Below are 14,096 nucleotides of genomic sequence, written 5' to 3' on the forward strand. Positions count from 1 at the left end.
TGTGGAATATTGGATTGCAGTTGGAAGTGATGTGTGTCACTTTTCTGCCAAAGCATAGAAAAATAGGCATGAATTCTCCAAAGACTTGATTCCTTGCTGTGCTGATCATGGGGGACTCATGTTGAGATGGCAGAGCAAGAGGATCAAAGCAGCCTGGATTGCTGAGTCACTGCATGGAGAATAGATGCCTTGGAGAGTTGCCCCAACCCACAGCTGAGTTTGCATGAGTGAAATTTAAATGTTTGTGGTCATAAGCCACTGAGCTTTGGGGTGGCAAATGACCTATCCAGACTAGAGCAGGCAAGTTGTTCTAAAACTTTCTTGCATACTTATGAAGTAGCACTACTCAGTGCCAGAAACACTGAGAGGATTGTGATGTCATCCATTGGTCTACTGTCTCTTCTTCATGGTAACCAATATGCACCTTACTTTGAGGGCCCAAGGAACCTGGTAGGCTGACAGGCTCAGAGAGAATTCAGTGAGTGTGTTATGGAAAATTCAAGGGAAATGCAGTGACATATGGGCTATAAACATCTGTGCACATTCCTTACACAAATTCTTGAATTACAGCCTCGCAAATCAGTCATCAGATGGCAGAGACGGAGATAATGGAGGGTAGTAATAGGATCAGATATTTAACCCTTTTGGATTTCCCATCATAGGCCTTTTAAAGGCCCCATCCTCGACATCATTATTTGACCTCTTACATGGGATCATTACTTAATACTTCTTAAATACTTAATAATTACAAACTCTTATTTGGTGCAGAGCTGTTTTCTTGGCCAGGCTCCTGAATATATCCATTCTGTATGGACATTGGTCAGCATTCATGGGCCACTATTTACTGATTCAAATGCCAGACCTCCAAATAGAGTGTGTTCAATAGAGTTCGAATGAACAAATTCATTGCACTCCTATCTTAGCTCACCTTAGATCTTAAAAACACAGAATTCACTAGCCTGAGCTAGAAAAAGTAATTATCTTTAAGTAAAAACAGCTACCTGGTTGTCTACAGCAGGCTCCATCAGAAATATTCTAGAATTTCTTTTCATCAGAAATAAGTAATTATTATATAGAGCTAGAAGGGAAAAAGAGTTTGATTTGCAAACAACCTTAAAACACACAGCTCTCTCTCTCTTCTCTAACTCTCTGTAAGCACCGTGAGGCATTTCCTATTAAAAATTTCAGCTCTGCTTCTTATCACCTTTGCCCTCTTCTCTGCTCTGACTTTAAATTCAGGAGATGGTTTCCCTGGGGAGCATAGATCCTAGTGCCATGTGATATGGCCTAAAGGGTAGTATGACAAAGCAAAACAAAAGGAGATGCTAACCTTGCTTTCTCCCATCCAGGGGCACCCCCCCCCCCCCCCCCACTGAATGCCAGGGCCTTGTAGTGAGTGAGGCTGAACAATCTCGGTGAGACTGATTCTGAACTGGAAAGGGAACATGGAGTTAGCAAAATTTCTGGTATTTGAAAGGGACTGGTGAATAATGGACGCTTTTAAATGGTTTTTGCTATTTTTATTGTTTTTTACTACAGAATTAATACTTGCTCATTATGGAAAAGTAAAAAACATATAGAAAATTGAAAAGAGAGAAAAATCATTTTTCAATCTAACCACATAGATACTGCTATTAAAACGTTGGCTTGAAACCTTTCTCTCCGAGTGTGTTTGTGTGTGTATCTGTGTATGTGTGTCTGTGAATTCATGTGTATTCAAGTATAATTATCTATAATTATATATTATTAGTATTATCTTCATAACTTAATATTAACTATTTTAACAAATCAGAATTTCCATTCTGGAGGCAACTATATAAAGAAAAACAATAAATACAATACAATTAGGAAAATATCTTAATATATTGCTCAAAGTTGGACAGTGTGACACCAAACTCATGATTGACAAGAGACAAGTAGACCAAAGAGATGGCCAAAGTGCAGATATTCAGAGATTAGAGATGGAGCTGTAAAAGTGGCAGAGGGACATTTTGAGACATTTTAGGAAAATCTAACATTCATTTGGATTTTTCTTTTCTGTGGAATTGAAGTGTCATTCTTCCTGCGATTTCCTCAAATCTCCAGTGCCTTCAGGGATGCTTTCTGGAAGACATCAGGGAAAGATGCTCTGTCCCACATCCAGGGGGATGTGCTGGGACATAAAGCCGGGGTAGCACAGAGAAGGACAAGATTGCACACTGACCTGCTTCAGCAACAGCACGAGCTCAGAGCCAAAAAGAATGAAGAAAACAGGAAGCTGTCACCCCCTGTTTCATGAAGTCCTGGACCTGGGGAAGAGCATCTCTAGAGAGAAAAGGAGAAAGGGAGAGAACCTGGAATGGGTTTGGAGTGAACTTAATGTGAATTCCAAAGGGTAGGGTGGCTTGGCCTTCACCTAGATTACATGCAGATCCTTTTAAAAGTGGTATGTTATTTCACACGCTACAGATTTTCACGTAACAAATATTTCAAGGCCATCCATGAAAATTGATACCCATAATCATCATGTTAATGTGGCTGTGAGAGGGATTGGCTATGTAATTATGATAGATGTTACTAGTATTCATCAATACCTGGTTCTCTCTCCTGGATATATGGAAGACCCCACTTCTCACCCCCTTGCAGTTGGGCATGGCCATGTGACTAATTGTGAGCAGAAGCGACCAATGCTCCTTCTTGGCTGAAGGAGCAAAAAGACCACATGTGAATCTCCAGTTTCCCGCTGTACCGTCTTAGTAATCATGGAAGAGGCCTTGCGTTGAGATGATAGCGCCACAAGATGAGAGTGGTTTGGACTGCTCAATCATCACATGGAGGACAGCTGCCTGTAATGTCATCCAGACTTTATGTGGGCAGGAAATACATTTTTGTTGGTCAAGCCACTGAGATGTTTGGTGTTACTGCAGCATTAGTAAGCCTACCCTGACTAATATGTTGGTCACCAAATCCATTTCCTCCTTTTGCTGGGTACTCAGCCAGATTCCTTTCCCAGCCTTCCTCAACTTTGTGACTGAATTTTAGCCCATAGATTGTGAACAGAAGCTATGCACGTTACTTTGGAGATGAGATGAGTAAGAAGTGGGTACACCTTCTCTCCCCTTTATGTCTTCCTGCTGAGGGCCATGAAGCCTAGGAGAGGAAGGAACCCCAAGTTTAAAAGGATATGGATCCTTGAAATACTTCTTGGAGGACAGCTGCCTGCCATTCTGAAATGTTTGCGCCAGCTTCATGTGAGTAGGAATAAATTTTTATCATGCTCAATCCATTGCAATTTTTGGTGTTGCTTACAGGAGCAGCTAGCATTACCTTAACTTTTAAAGAAATTGGTACTTTGAAGTGGAGTGCTTCCATAACCAAAACCTAAAGTGTATGTCATCTGACTTAGTGGTGAAATGGCAGACAGCAAGAAAACTAGCAGTCTAGAAGCCTCAGTAGTACTCCATTACGCATTGGCAAAACATTTGGTAAGACTGTTGCCTGCAATAACTTGGAAGGCTAACCATGTCCATACCAAGACTGTTAACTCAGGGAAATTGTTGGAAAGAGTCAGTATGAGTATGTGGTGGCTATCATAATCTGATTTTAACGAGATTTTATAAGAAAAAGATATGCTGCAGCTAGAACTGGCTCTTTTTCAAGCAGAGATGAAAGACACTCCTGAGAGTTCATTTTGGACTTAATGGGCAAGAGAATTAAATTTCTATCATGTGGACATTTTTGGTTTTGTTTTTAAAACAGATATCCTTAATTTAATATGGCTATATAGTATTTTATTGTAGGAATATATCACAATTTGTTTAAAGGAACCCCTGTTATGAACAGTTGGCATGTTTCCAGTTGTTTTGCGATGTAAAAAGCCCCACTTTAATCATCCTGATACTAAGTTTTGTCCATTTGTCTGATTATTTTATTACAATTTATTCTTGTAATTGAAAATGTAGGGGTAAAGAATATGGATATTTTAAATTTGATGTATTTTGCTTGTGTCCAAACTAAATATACATCATTTTGAAATCCCACCAGCATAGCCTCATCAAAGGCATTATCAGTATTTTCATCTTTAACATAAATGAGCAAAAAGTATGATGTCTCATTGTTTTCATTGTTTTCCTCATTGTTTTCCTCATTGTTAGTGAGGTCTAACATAATGTCATACGTTTGTTTACTCATTTATGTGGACTTCTCCCTTGAGATTTCTGTTTTATTTATAAGGACTCAGTTTAGTTTGCGACTCTTCTGCTTTCTGCCTGTTTTTCCAGTCTAGGTATAAATAGCACTCAATTTCACTCCCAAAGTACCCTGGTTTGGACAATAGATTATATGGTCACCCTAGATATAACCCCTTAGTGTGAGAACATGTTGCTATTTTCCCTCAGGTTATCATTTGTCAAATTTAAAGTTTGATTAAATTTTTGTTATACATTTTGCCCATTTTTTTCTTTATGATTTCCAGCTTCAGTATCATGTTTTGAAAAATTTTCCCCATTCTAAGGGATAGAAATAGCCACTAGGTTTTCTTCTATTAGTTTACTATTTCATTATTTACATGGCAGTACAACGTTCCTCCCTCACCTTCTTCAGACTTTACTTAAAAGTCACCATTTCCATTGAAATTGTACCCCACGCCCAGCAACTGGGGAAACACTAACTCTCTGCTCTGTTTTCCTCCATAGCGCTTGTCACTGTGTAACCTACTACATATCTCACTTACTTAATTGTCTTATTGTCCCCTCCAACCTCCATTAGGATGTAAGCTCCACGAGGGTGGGAATTTTTGTCTTTTTTGTTAACTGTTTTATCTCTAGGAGCTAGAACAGGCTTGGCATCTTGTAAGTGTCCAACAAAACACTTGTTGAATGAATGAAATTAAATCTTCAACCCACCTGAAATTTATTTTGTAGTAAGATATAAAGTAAGTACTCAGCTTACTCTGTCCTTTCCCTTACTGAATTAAAATCCCCCTTAGCATATACTGAATCTGTATATCAGCACTATATGTTCTGTTACATTAATTAGTCTCTATTCTTTCACCAGCATCACATTTAAATATATATATATATATATATAGCATTAATCTACATTGTAATGTCTTATAGGACAAATTCTTCAATAACCTTGTTTATTCTTTAGTTTTTCTTATATTTGTTCTCAAATATTTACTCTTAAATATAAAACTTAGAATATTTGTCATGTTCTCATAGATACCAAATTAGGGAAGGGGATTGGGAGAGTGTTTAAATTATAGATTGATGTAATGAAGATTTATATCTCAAAGTCCTGAGATCTCTTGCCTAAGATAAGATGTGAATCTCTATTTTTCAAGTTTCTTTGTATTAGTTATGGGAACACTAGCTGCTGAAACAGATAACTTCTGAATACAATGGCTTAACACAAAAAGTCCAATCAGGGTTCAAGGGACTACATTCTACTTCATAATTTAGGGGTCAAACCTTCTTCTGTGTTTTTATCCTGGCTCTCCCCTCCCATGCTTTAGAAACATTTGCCAGCAGATGGGGAAAAAAGGTGAATAAAGTGTACCTGTTTCTTAACTACTCCAGCCCAAAATAGACACATATTTCCACCTTAGGTCCTCACCGATGTTCAAAAGAAATAAAAGAAAAAAAATCAGAGGAGTTAGATCTGGAAAAAAAAAGACAAAGCAGATATTATTTTTACATGATAGGATCTTCTATATAGAAAAAAAATAATCCATAGACTTTACAAGTACAGGTTGCTTGATTTGAGATCAATTTATAAGAATCAGTAGCATTTTTTCCTACATCAGTAATAATTAAATAGAAAAAATACCAGAAATTAGCTTTCATAATAGTAAAAACAAAACCAAACAAAACCAAAGAACCTACAAAACTCTACTGAACATAAGAATACCAGCAAATACTTAAGATCTCTATGGGGATGTTCTTCTTTCTTTAAATGAGGATTACTGCCTTTTAATTGGAGTGTTTAGCCAATTTACATTTAATGAAGTCATCAGTATGCTGTTTGTTTTCCATTTGGCCAATGTGTCATTGTTCCTTTCTTTTCCTGCTTTCCCTGCCCTCTTTGAATTGATTATTTTAGGATTCATTTTATCTCCACCATTGACTTGCTAGCTGTATGTCACTGTTTTATTTTTTTAGTGTTTGTTCTAGGTTTTACAGTATACATCTTTAAGGTATCATACTCTATCCTTAAATAATATTATACTGCAGGTGTGCTTTCATTTTCATCTTCCCATCCTTGTGTTATTGTTTTCATACAATTTATTTCTCTGTATGTTATAAATCTTACAGTTCTTTTTTTTTTTACTAAAAAAAGTAATCATTTATTAATGCTTGTGGATTGTGGGTTCATAGGTCAGCAGGGTAGTACTTCTGATCTGGGCTGGGCCTGGCTTGTCTCAGACGGGCTCATTTTTGCAGCTGTTGTTAGCTAAAGGGGCAGCTGGGATCAGCAGGGAGTCTGGATGATCGAGGATGGCTTCAGCTTGGATGACTTGTCTCTGTTCCACATGGTCTCTCATCCCCCAGTAGGTGAACCTAGGTTTAGTGTTCTCCTGGCAGAAGTAACATTCCAAGAGGCAAAGGAGAAATGTTCAAGGACTCTGGGGGCCTAGGCTTGTAACTGGCACACTGTCAATTCTGCTGAATTCTGCTGGTCAAAGCATGTACCAGAGTAGGAAAACAAACTCCACTTCCTGGTGGTAGAAGCTCCAAAGATACATTGCAAAGGGAAGGATGAAAAACTGAGGCGATTTTTACGCTCAATCTGCTACAACTCCTTTAAATTTCTATATACAAACATAAATATTTATGTGTAGATACAGATGTATTTTAAAATACAAATTGAATAACAAAATATAGAAATTAATGTACACAAAATATATGTATATGTGCCTGTGTTTTTATATTTAAACATGTATTAAACATTATATAAAATATAATACAGTAAAAATATGTAATTATAAAATGTGTAATAAGTATGATGTATAATATAATTATTATAATTTTGAATTTATTTCACACTGTACCAGAACTACGCTTTATTTTATTAAATAATGTTTGAAAATACTATTCCAGTGGTACAAAATATCTAATTGTGTAGATAAACAGAACTTTTTTTAACTGTATATGAGTCACCTTTATTTATTTCATTCAGGTTTAAAACATGTTCACTGTTTTAATTCTACATTATAGCAAAAAAAAAAAACAGTGAACAATAAATTCTCTTCAAAATAGAATTATATAATTTTGTAACAGTGATAAAAAACTAAGTGCAATGATCAAAAATAATTTTTAAAAAATATGAAATATTAAATAAAGAATTTCATTGGTATTATTTTTTATCTGAAAAGTCAATCATCTTTAGAAGAAAGTAAAAAACAAGAAAAAATATTTCCTATTTCCCACTAATGTAACCTCTTCAGTTCTTTATTCCCTTATGTAGATCCAAGTTTCCATCTGGGGTCTTTTATCTCCACCTAACGATCTTCCTTTAACATTTCTTGTAGTGTAGCTCTCAATAATTCTCTCAGCTTATGTTTATCTGAAAATATCTTTATTTCACCTTCATTTTCAAAGAATAGTTTTGCTAGATAAAGAATTCTGGGTTTATAAAATTTTTCTTTAGTCCTTTAAATATGCCATTTCACTGTCTTCTAATGGATTCTTTTTGATGCAAAGTCTATGTTTTGTTTTGCTTTTTTGCTAAGGAAGATTCACGCTGAGCTAACATCATTGCCAATCTTCCTCTTTTTTTACATGAGCTGCTGCCACAGCATGGCCACTGACAGATGAGTGGTGTGGTTCCATGCCCGGGAACTGAACCCAGGCTGCCGAAGTGGAGTGTGCCAAACATTAAGAACTAGGCCATCGGGGCCGGCCCTGGTTTTCTTATGTATGTCCCTGTCTATGTAGGTATCTTTTTTTTCTTTTACTGGATATGCTGAAACTTTTCTTTATATCACTGAGTTTTCAGAAATTTGTTTATGATGTGTCTTTATGTTTTAAAAAAGTATTATACTGCTTAGGTTTCCTTGAATCTCTTGGTTGTTTGAATTTATACTTTTTATTAGATTTGAAATTTTTCTCAGCCATTATTTCTTCAAATATATTTTCTGTTCTTTTCTCATTCCCCTTCTTCTGGGACTCCAATTTCTTGTGTATTATGCCACTTGATAGAGTCCCACAGGTCACTGAGGCTTTATTCACATTTGTCAGTCTTTTTTCTCTATATTTCATTTTGCATAGTTTCCATTGCTATGTTTTAAGTTCACTGATCTGTTATTATGTTGTGTCGATAATTTCCATTTACTGAAATTTTCCTTTCACATGTTGTATTTTTAATCTCTAGAATTTTTATTTGTTTTTTCCCCATTTGTTCCATTTCTTTCTTCATTATGCAATGCTTTTTTTTTTTTTTTTTTTGCTGAGGATGATTAGCCCTGGGCTAACATCTATGCCAATCTTCCTCAACTTTACATATGGGTTACCAGCACAGCATGGCTGACAAGTGGTGTAGGTCTGTTCCTGGGATCTGAAACTGCGAACCTGGGCTGCTAAAGTGGAGGGCACTGAACTTAACCACTACACCACCAGGCCGACCCCATAATGCTTTTTTTTAAGTCCTCAAACACGTTTTTAATTTTGATTTAAAATCCTTTCCTGACATTTCCATCAACTCTGTCATTTGTAGATTTGTTCCTATGATTGATATTTTTCTCCTCATTATGGATTACAATTTCCTCCTCCATCTCATATCTTGTACTTTTTGATTAGATGACATATTATGAATAATATTGTTATTGAGTACTTGGATTTTTTTGTTCTGTTTTTAAAGAGGGTTTAAATTTTGTTGGAGAGATAGTTAAGTTTCTTGGCTTAATCCTTTGAGATTTGTTTTTAAGTTGCATAAGAGCAGGTCTACAGTAGCTTTTGTGATTTGTTTTATGCTTTCTTTACTTCTTTAGCTTTTACTATATATTTTGTTTATTTCTCTCTTCATTCATGGCTTTACTGAGAAAAATTTAAATGTGTAGAAAAGTTGAGAGAATAGTACAATGAACAACCATACATTCACTGCCTAGATACACCAATTATTTGAATTTTGCCATGTTTGATTAATCTATAATACTTTGTATTTATTTAATGTGTTCTTACTATTTAGAATGTGTATATTTTGTGTTTTTGTGTACTTTGTATTTTTTGTTACTTTTATGTCTTGATATACTTGCTCAAATCTATCAAAACTGCCATATTTTTTCATCTATTCCCTGAAAAAAATGGGAAAAATGCAGAAATTTACACACGTGCATTTTTCTTCTTGCCACTGACTTCCTTCACTTCCTGATGTGTGTATGTATATGTGCAGGTGTGTGTGTGTTCTGTTTGCTGTGAAGTTCTTATCCATATCCATTATATTCAAATTATTAATTTATATCATACATATAGATAAATATCTCTCTATATCTATATGTATCTGTATATCTAGAGATTTAATACTTAAAATTTAGCATTTAATTTTTGTTTTGTAATCACAGTGATCACACTTACTTAAACTTAGATTCATATTTACAACAGGATCTATCATCTATCAGGATTCCAAAGGAGCCCATGGATTAATTCCTATAGATTTCTAAATAACCTGAAATATTATGTACACTTCTATTGTATATGTATGTACATTCTTTTCTGAGAAGGTCCTTGTTTTCCTCAGAATCTCCCAGGGTTTAAGAAGAAAAGAATTACTTGATCCATATTCGCTAAGAGTTCTTTAATACCACAACTTCCCTATTCTCTTTGGTTCATCTTTTCTGTTGTTGGGATACTACTGCAACTGACCTTTTCCATGAATTGTTCATTGGTGATATACGTCCCAAATTCTTGCTCTTTCGAGTATGCATATCTTTTACCTTTACAAAAATAATAGCTTGACTATTTATGGAATACTTGGCTACAAATTTTCCTCCTTAAGATTCTCTAGTACTGCTAATGTGAATTCTGGACTTGATGATTTCTATTGTTGGTTACATGTTTCCTCTAGCTAAACGTTTGGAATAACAGATGGCATTTGCCGAGTACATTATACGGCAGGCAACAGACTAAGTACTTTGGCGTGGATTTTCACACACCACCGTGGGATAATCTTCTAAACTGTATACTGTCTGTCCAACATTTGAGCACGCAGTTTGAACCCAGATGATGTGACTGCAGTCTGCAGCAGTACTATACTGATTTGAAGGATTGTTTTTCTTTTTGTCCTTAAAGTTTTGTACCTTTGCTCAAATGAAAAAGAGAAAAAATTTTATCCATTTTACCTGCTATAGTGAGCCTTTGCAAACTGCATATGCCTCTTTTTGTGTTTTTGTTTATCATTGTTGACTTCTTCGGGCCCACAAACTATTTGTTGAGTCTTCATTATTGGATTTCCACAGCTATCATCTTTGCTCTAATTATTTTCTTTCCTTTGTCCTTCTCTCTTCATTCTGAGTGATTTTCTCAAGATGATTCTCTACTCATTCAATTTTTCTAGCATCAATTCTGTTGTGATACTTTTACTATAGTTTTAGTTCTATAATAACATTATTTTTCTCCTTGGTTTTTTACTTACCTGTCCAGGTCCCTTTTCATTTTGTTATCTTCTCCCATTTCTTGTTTGATAAGTTCACTTTTCCTTTCCTTTTCTTAGGAGCATGATGGAGTTGTATACTTTTTGTGTGTGTCTTCTGCTGTAAAATTTACTTCAAATTACGTTTTTTTATCTCTCATATTTTTTTTGCATATTAGGTTCATTTTCTCCCTTTTCATTGTATAATTTTTCTAGGTCGAAAGCGTCTGTTTTTATTCTGTGTTCTTGCCTTTGAGTGGAGATTCGTCCTTGGAGCTCTGAAGTTACCATCAACAGAGAGAGGCTGAATCTCCTAAATCCTCATTCCATAAGATATAAGATGGGGGGCTGGATGTTGTAGATTAAAGTGTCACTTCATTTTCCTGAGGAAGTAGAGAAGGAGCTAAGATACATGGACAACTTTGTGTATTGAATTTTGATAGACATAAATAGAAACTCCTTCAATGGGGCCAGCACTTGGAGGTAAGAGGGGGCCCTGAGGTTTCTGTTTGTTTACCAACTATAGTGTGAGTGGGAACTTGGTTATCCTGAGACCTAGCACCTAAGCATGTTGTTTGGTTGGTCAGATATTTTCTCAACTCAATGACTAACGTTTGTTGCTGCTGATCTATGGTTGTAATGTTGTTTCCTAGAAGATTCTCTCAAATTTTTCATCTTTATTAATCTTGCTTCTAGATCATTCTCTCAAGCTTGAAAAAAACCACGTGGAGCCAGTGAACACTGAGGTTCCATCAGATTGGTACCCTCTGTTGATCCATAGGGAGAGAATGGACTCTTGGTAATGTGGTCCCATCTTTTCCGTAGCCCACTCCCGTCTCTGTTCCCATCTTTCCAAGTTGAGAAACATTATCAGGAACTGACAGAATTGTCTCTACCCACTTCCCTTAATTTTCAGCCATTCTCACAAGTACAGGAATTACATATTGACTCCTGGAATCCTTTTTGAATTTGACATGGAATTTTCCTTTATATTGTAGCATATCTGATAGGTATTTCTCAAATCTTGGGAAATGCTTACATTTTAGAGGCAAATGGATGTGATTGATGGGGACTGATCAGAAAGATTGGAGAATGAGATCAGAGAAGATGAGCAAAGCAAGTATTTTGAGAGGATAGTGTGGTTATTAATATTAAATGCTGCAGAGATAGCCTATAGAATGGGAACTGAGAGGAGCCCATAGGATTTACACAACAGGGAGGCCACTGATGTAGGTGGAATAGAGGAGGAAGCTTCAGTGGCATGTCTGGGGCAGGGAAGAGATTGCCGGAGGTTACTAAATATGTGAAATACATGTGAAAGGAACATGTGGCAGGAGAGATAGTCAATGATCTCTCTAGTCATCATTTCCTTTCTCATAACATAAGAAGCTGGACCTGAAGTCTCCAAGGTCCCTGCTGCTGTATGGGGCAGCCAAGGCGAAGTAAGAGCTCACTCTCCTTGATGTAAACTACCCGGGAACTTCTCCATCAAATCTATAGAAAGAACACCAACTATGAAGAACTCTTGCTGAAAAAAAATGGAAACAGACTCCAATGAGCCTTTAGATCTAACTTCCAGTGCACAGGAAATAGCGGGCAGCGGGGACCAGTTAAGACATCAACAAGAAAACAATGGGTCAAGTCTAGAATGTGGGACATTTTGCAGGACAAGTCAATGGCATCAAAAATAAGAACACCCCAGGTGAGTTCCCAGCAGCCACAGTGGGCCATTCCTGCCCATGCTGGCAGTGTCCACCAGGGTCACTGGAGCTCTTTGCGTCTCGGTCTCAGGCCTTCTTCTGGTATCACAGGAGCCCATTCAGCCTGTGAGCAAGGCAGTCCAGAAGTAACCAATGAGGCATGAGAGTCTGGGGAGACCTCTGGGAAGGCAACTCTGCGATGCATGCTACGCAGTTCCCTCAAGCATCCCCTGCAGAATTAACCCCTAGGCCAGCGAGAACCTGCTCACTACTGCATCTTCTCTTGACCTTTCCCATCTTGCTTTTCCTATTCTCTCATTCTTGCTTCCTCCCATCACCTCCCCTCAAAATACCTGCACCGAAGTCCTTATCATAATGTCTGCTTTTGGGGAAATCCCCCCCCAAGCACAAGGGGACTATTTGAGAATAAAAGAGTAAACTTAGGAGACAAAACACCCAAATGCATCATGTGGACATTGATTAGATCTGGATTTGAACAAACCAGCTGTAAAATGATGTATTTGAGATAATCCAGGAAATTCGAATACAGACTTGGCATTAGATGATATTAAGGTATTATTGTTAATTTCATTAGTTGTGAAAATAACATTATATTTGTAAGAAAATGTCTTTATTTGGAGATGCATAAGGTTGAAATTCCTTATGCATAAGGGTCAGAAATCATCTGACATGATGTCACAGTTTTCTTACATACTTTAAAGGAACAAACAAAGAAAGAAAAAGGAAAGAGAAAATAGAATAAATAAGGCAACTGTGGCAAAATGTTAATAATTATTGAATCTGCGTGATGAGCATATGAGGGTTCATATATTCCTTATTCTGTGTATTTTCAAAATCTTTCACAATAAAAAGTTTAATCTGTCTTTTGGAAGAGAAAAATGTAAATTCTCAGAAAACACTAACTTTGATAGGAGGCAAAATTCCTCCTAAAAGGACAGCTTACTTTCAGAGACCTACGCACAAAAAGGACTTTCAAACAACTCTTTCACACAAGACAAAAACAAACAAAGACCCTCCTACTCTCTCTGCACTATGACATCCACTAATTACTCACCTCCTGTCTTCCCTGCCTGCAGCCTTGCCAGGCACCACATTTCTCTCTCTGAAGTATGAGAAACCAAGCAAACTCTCCTGAAATCAGCATATTCCATTGCAAGCGCCCAGCCACTGACAGTCACATGAGCAGTACGCCGAGCAGCAGAGCGGGTTTTCAAATATTCTGGCCAAGAACAGTTCCAAGGGCAGAGCCGAGGCACGCCACGCAGCTCACATAAAGAAAATTCCATGCATTTTCCACGGGCTGCTTCAAGATACCCCACAGAAAGAGACCAAGGCGTTGCTGAATCAATTCTAGAGACAGGAAGGAACCTCCTAAAAAGAAATAGCTCTTGGTCTCCTGCAAGGTGAAATGTGTGCCTCAGATCTGCAAATGAAAGAGGATCACAAACATATGGTTAATGACTCATCCCAAATGGAAAAACAGAGTTTGTTATATTTTATGGAGATTTTACATGTTGAAGGTACATCTGTTGCTATTTATGCTGACATGTATGTAGAGATTGGCAGACCAAGTCCTCTGTAGGGATGAGCGAAATCCAAACCAAACCACAGAACTTTCTAACTTGGAGGCTGGCTCCTGGGATGGAAAACGGTTTCCTGATCCCTTGAAACACTGCCCGGCTGAGCAGGGTGACTTGGAGAGGCCCACATCACAGGACTGCACAGTTGGATGAAGCAACAAAACGTCCTGCTTTGCTCAGGGCCTCCAGA

General features: G+C 37.0%; 2 long non-coding RNA genes across 2 annotated transcripts in view; one reads left to right on the forward strand and one right to left on the reverse strand.

Moving 5' to 3' along the window:
• Window positions 1-1,513: 1,513 nt before the first annotated feature.
• LOC138925381 (uncharacterized) lies at window positions 1,514-5,844 on the reverse strand. Its single transcript, XR_011441449.1, has 3 exons — window positions 5,539-5,844; window positions 2,204-2,304; window positions 1,514-2,103 (listed from the first exon to the last, which is right to left on the reverse strand). It is a non-coding gene; the product is annotated as an uncharacterized lncRNA (long non-coding RNA).
• LOC111774722 (uncharacterized) overlaps window positions 2,998-14,096 on the forward strand; it is a 57,496-nt gene continuing 46,397 nt past the window's right edge. The window contains exon 1 of the long non-coding RNA XR_002809872.2: window positions 2,998-3,230. This is a non-coding gene — a long non-coding RNA (uncharacterized lncRNA). The remainder of the gene's footprint in view (window positions 3,231-14,096) is intronic.

Source organism: Equus caballus, chromosome 8 (genome assembly GCF_041296265.1).
Source record: "Equus caballus isolate H_3958 breed thoroughbred chromosome 8, TB-T2T, whole genome shotgun sequence".
NCBI classification, from domain to species: Eukaryota; Metazoa; Chordata; class Mammalia; order Perissodactyla; family Equidae; genus Equus; species Equus caballus.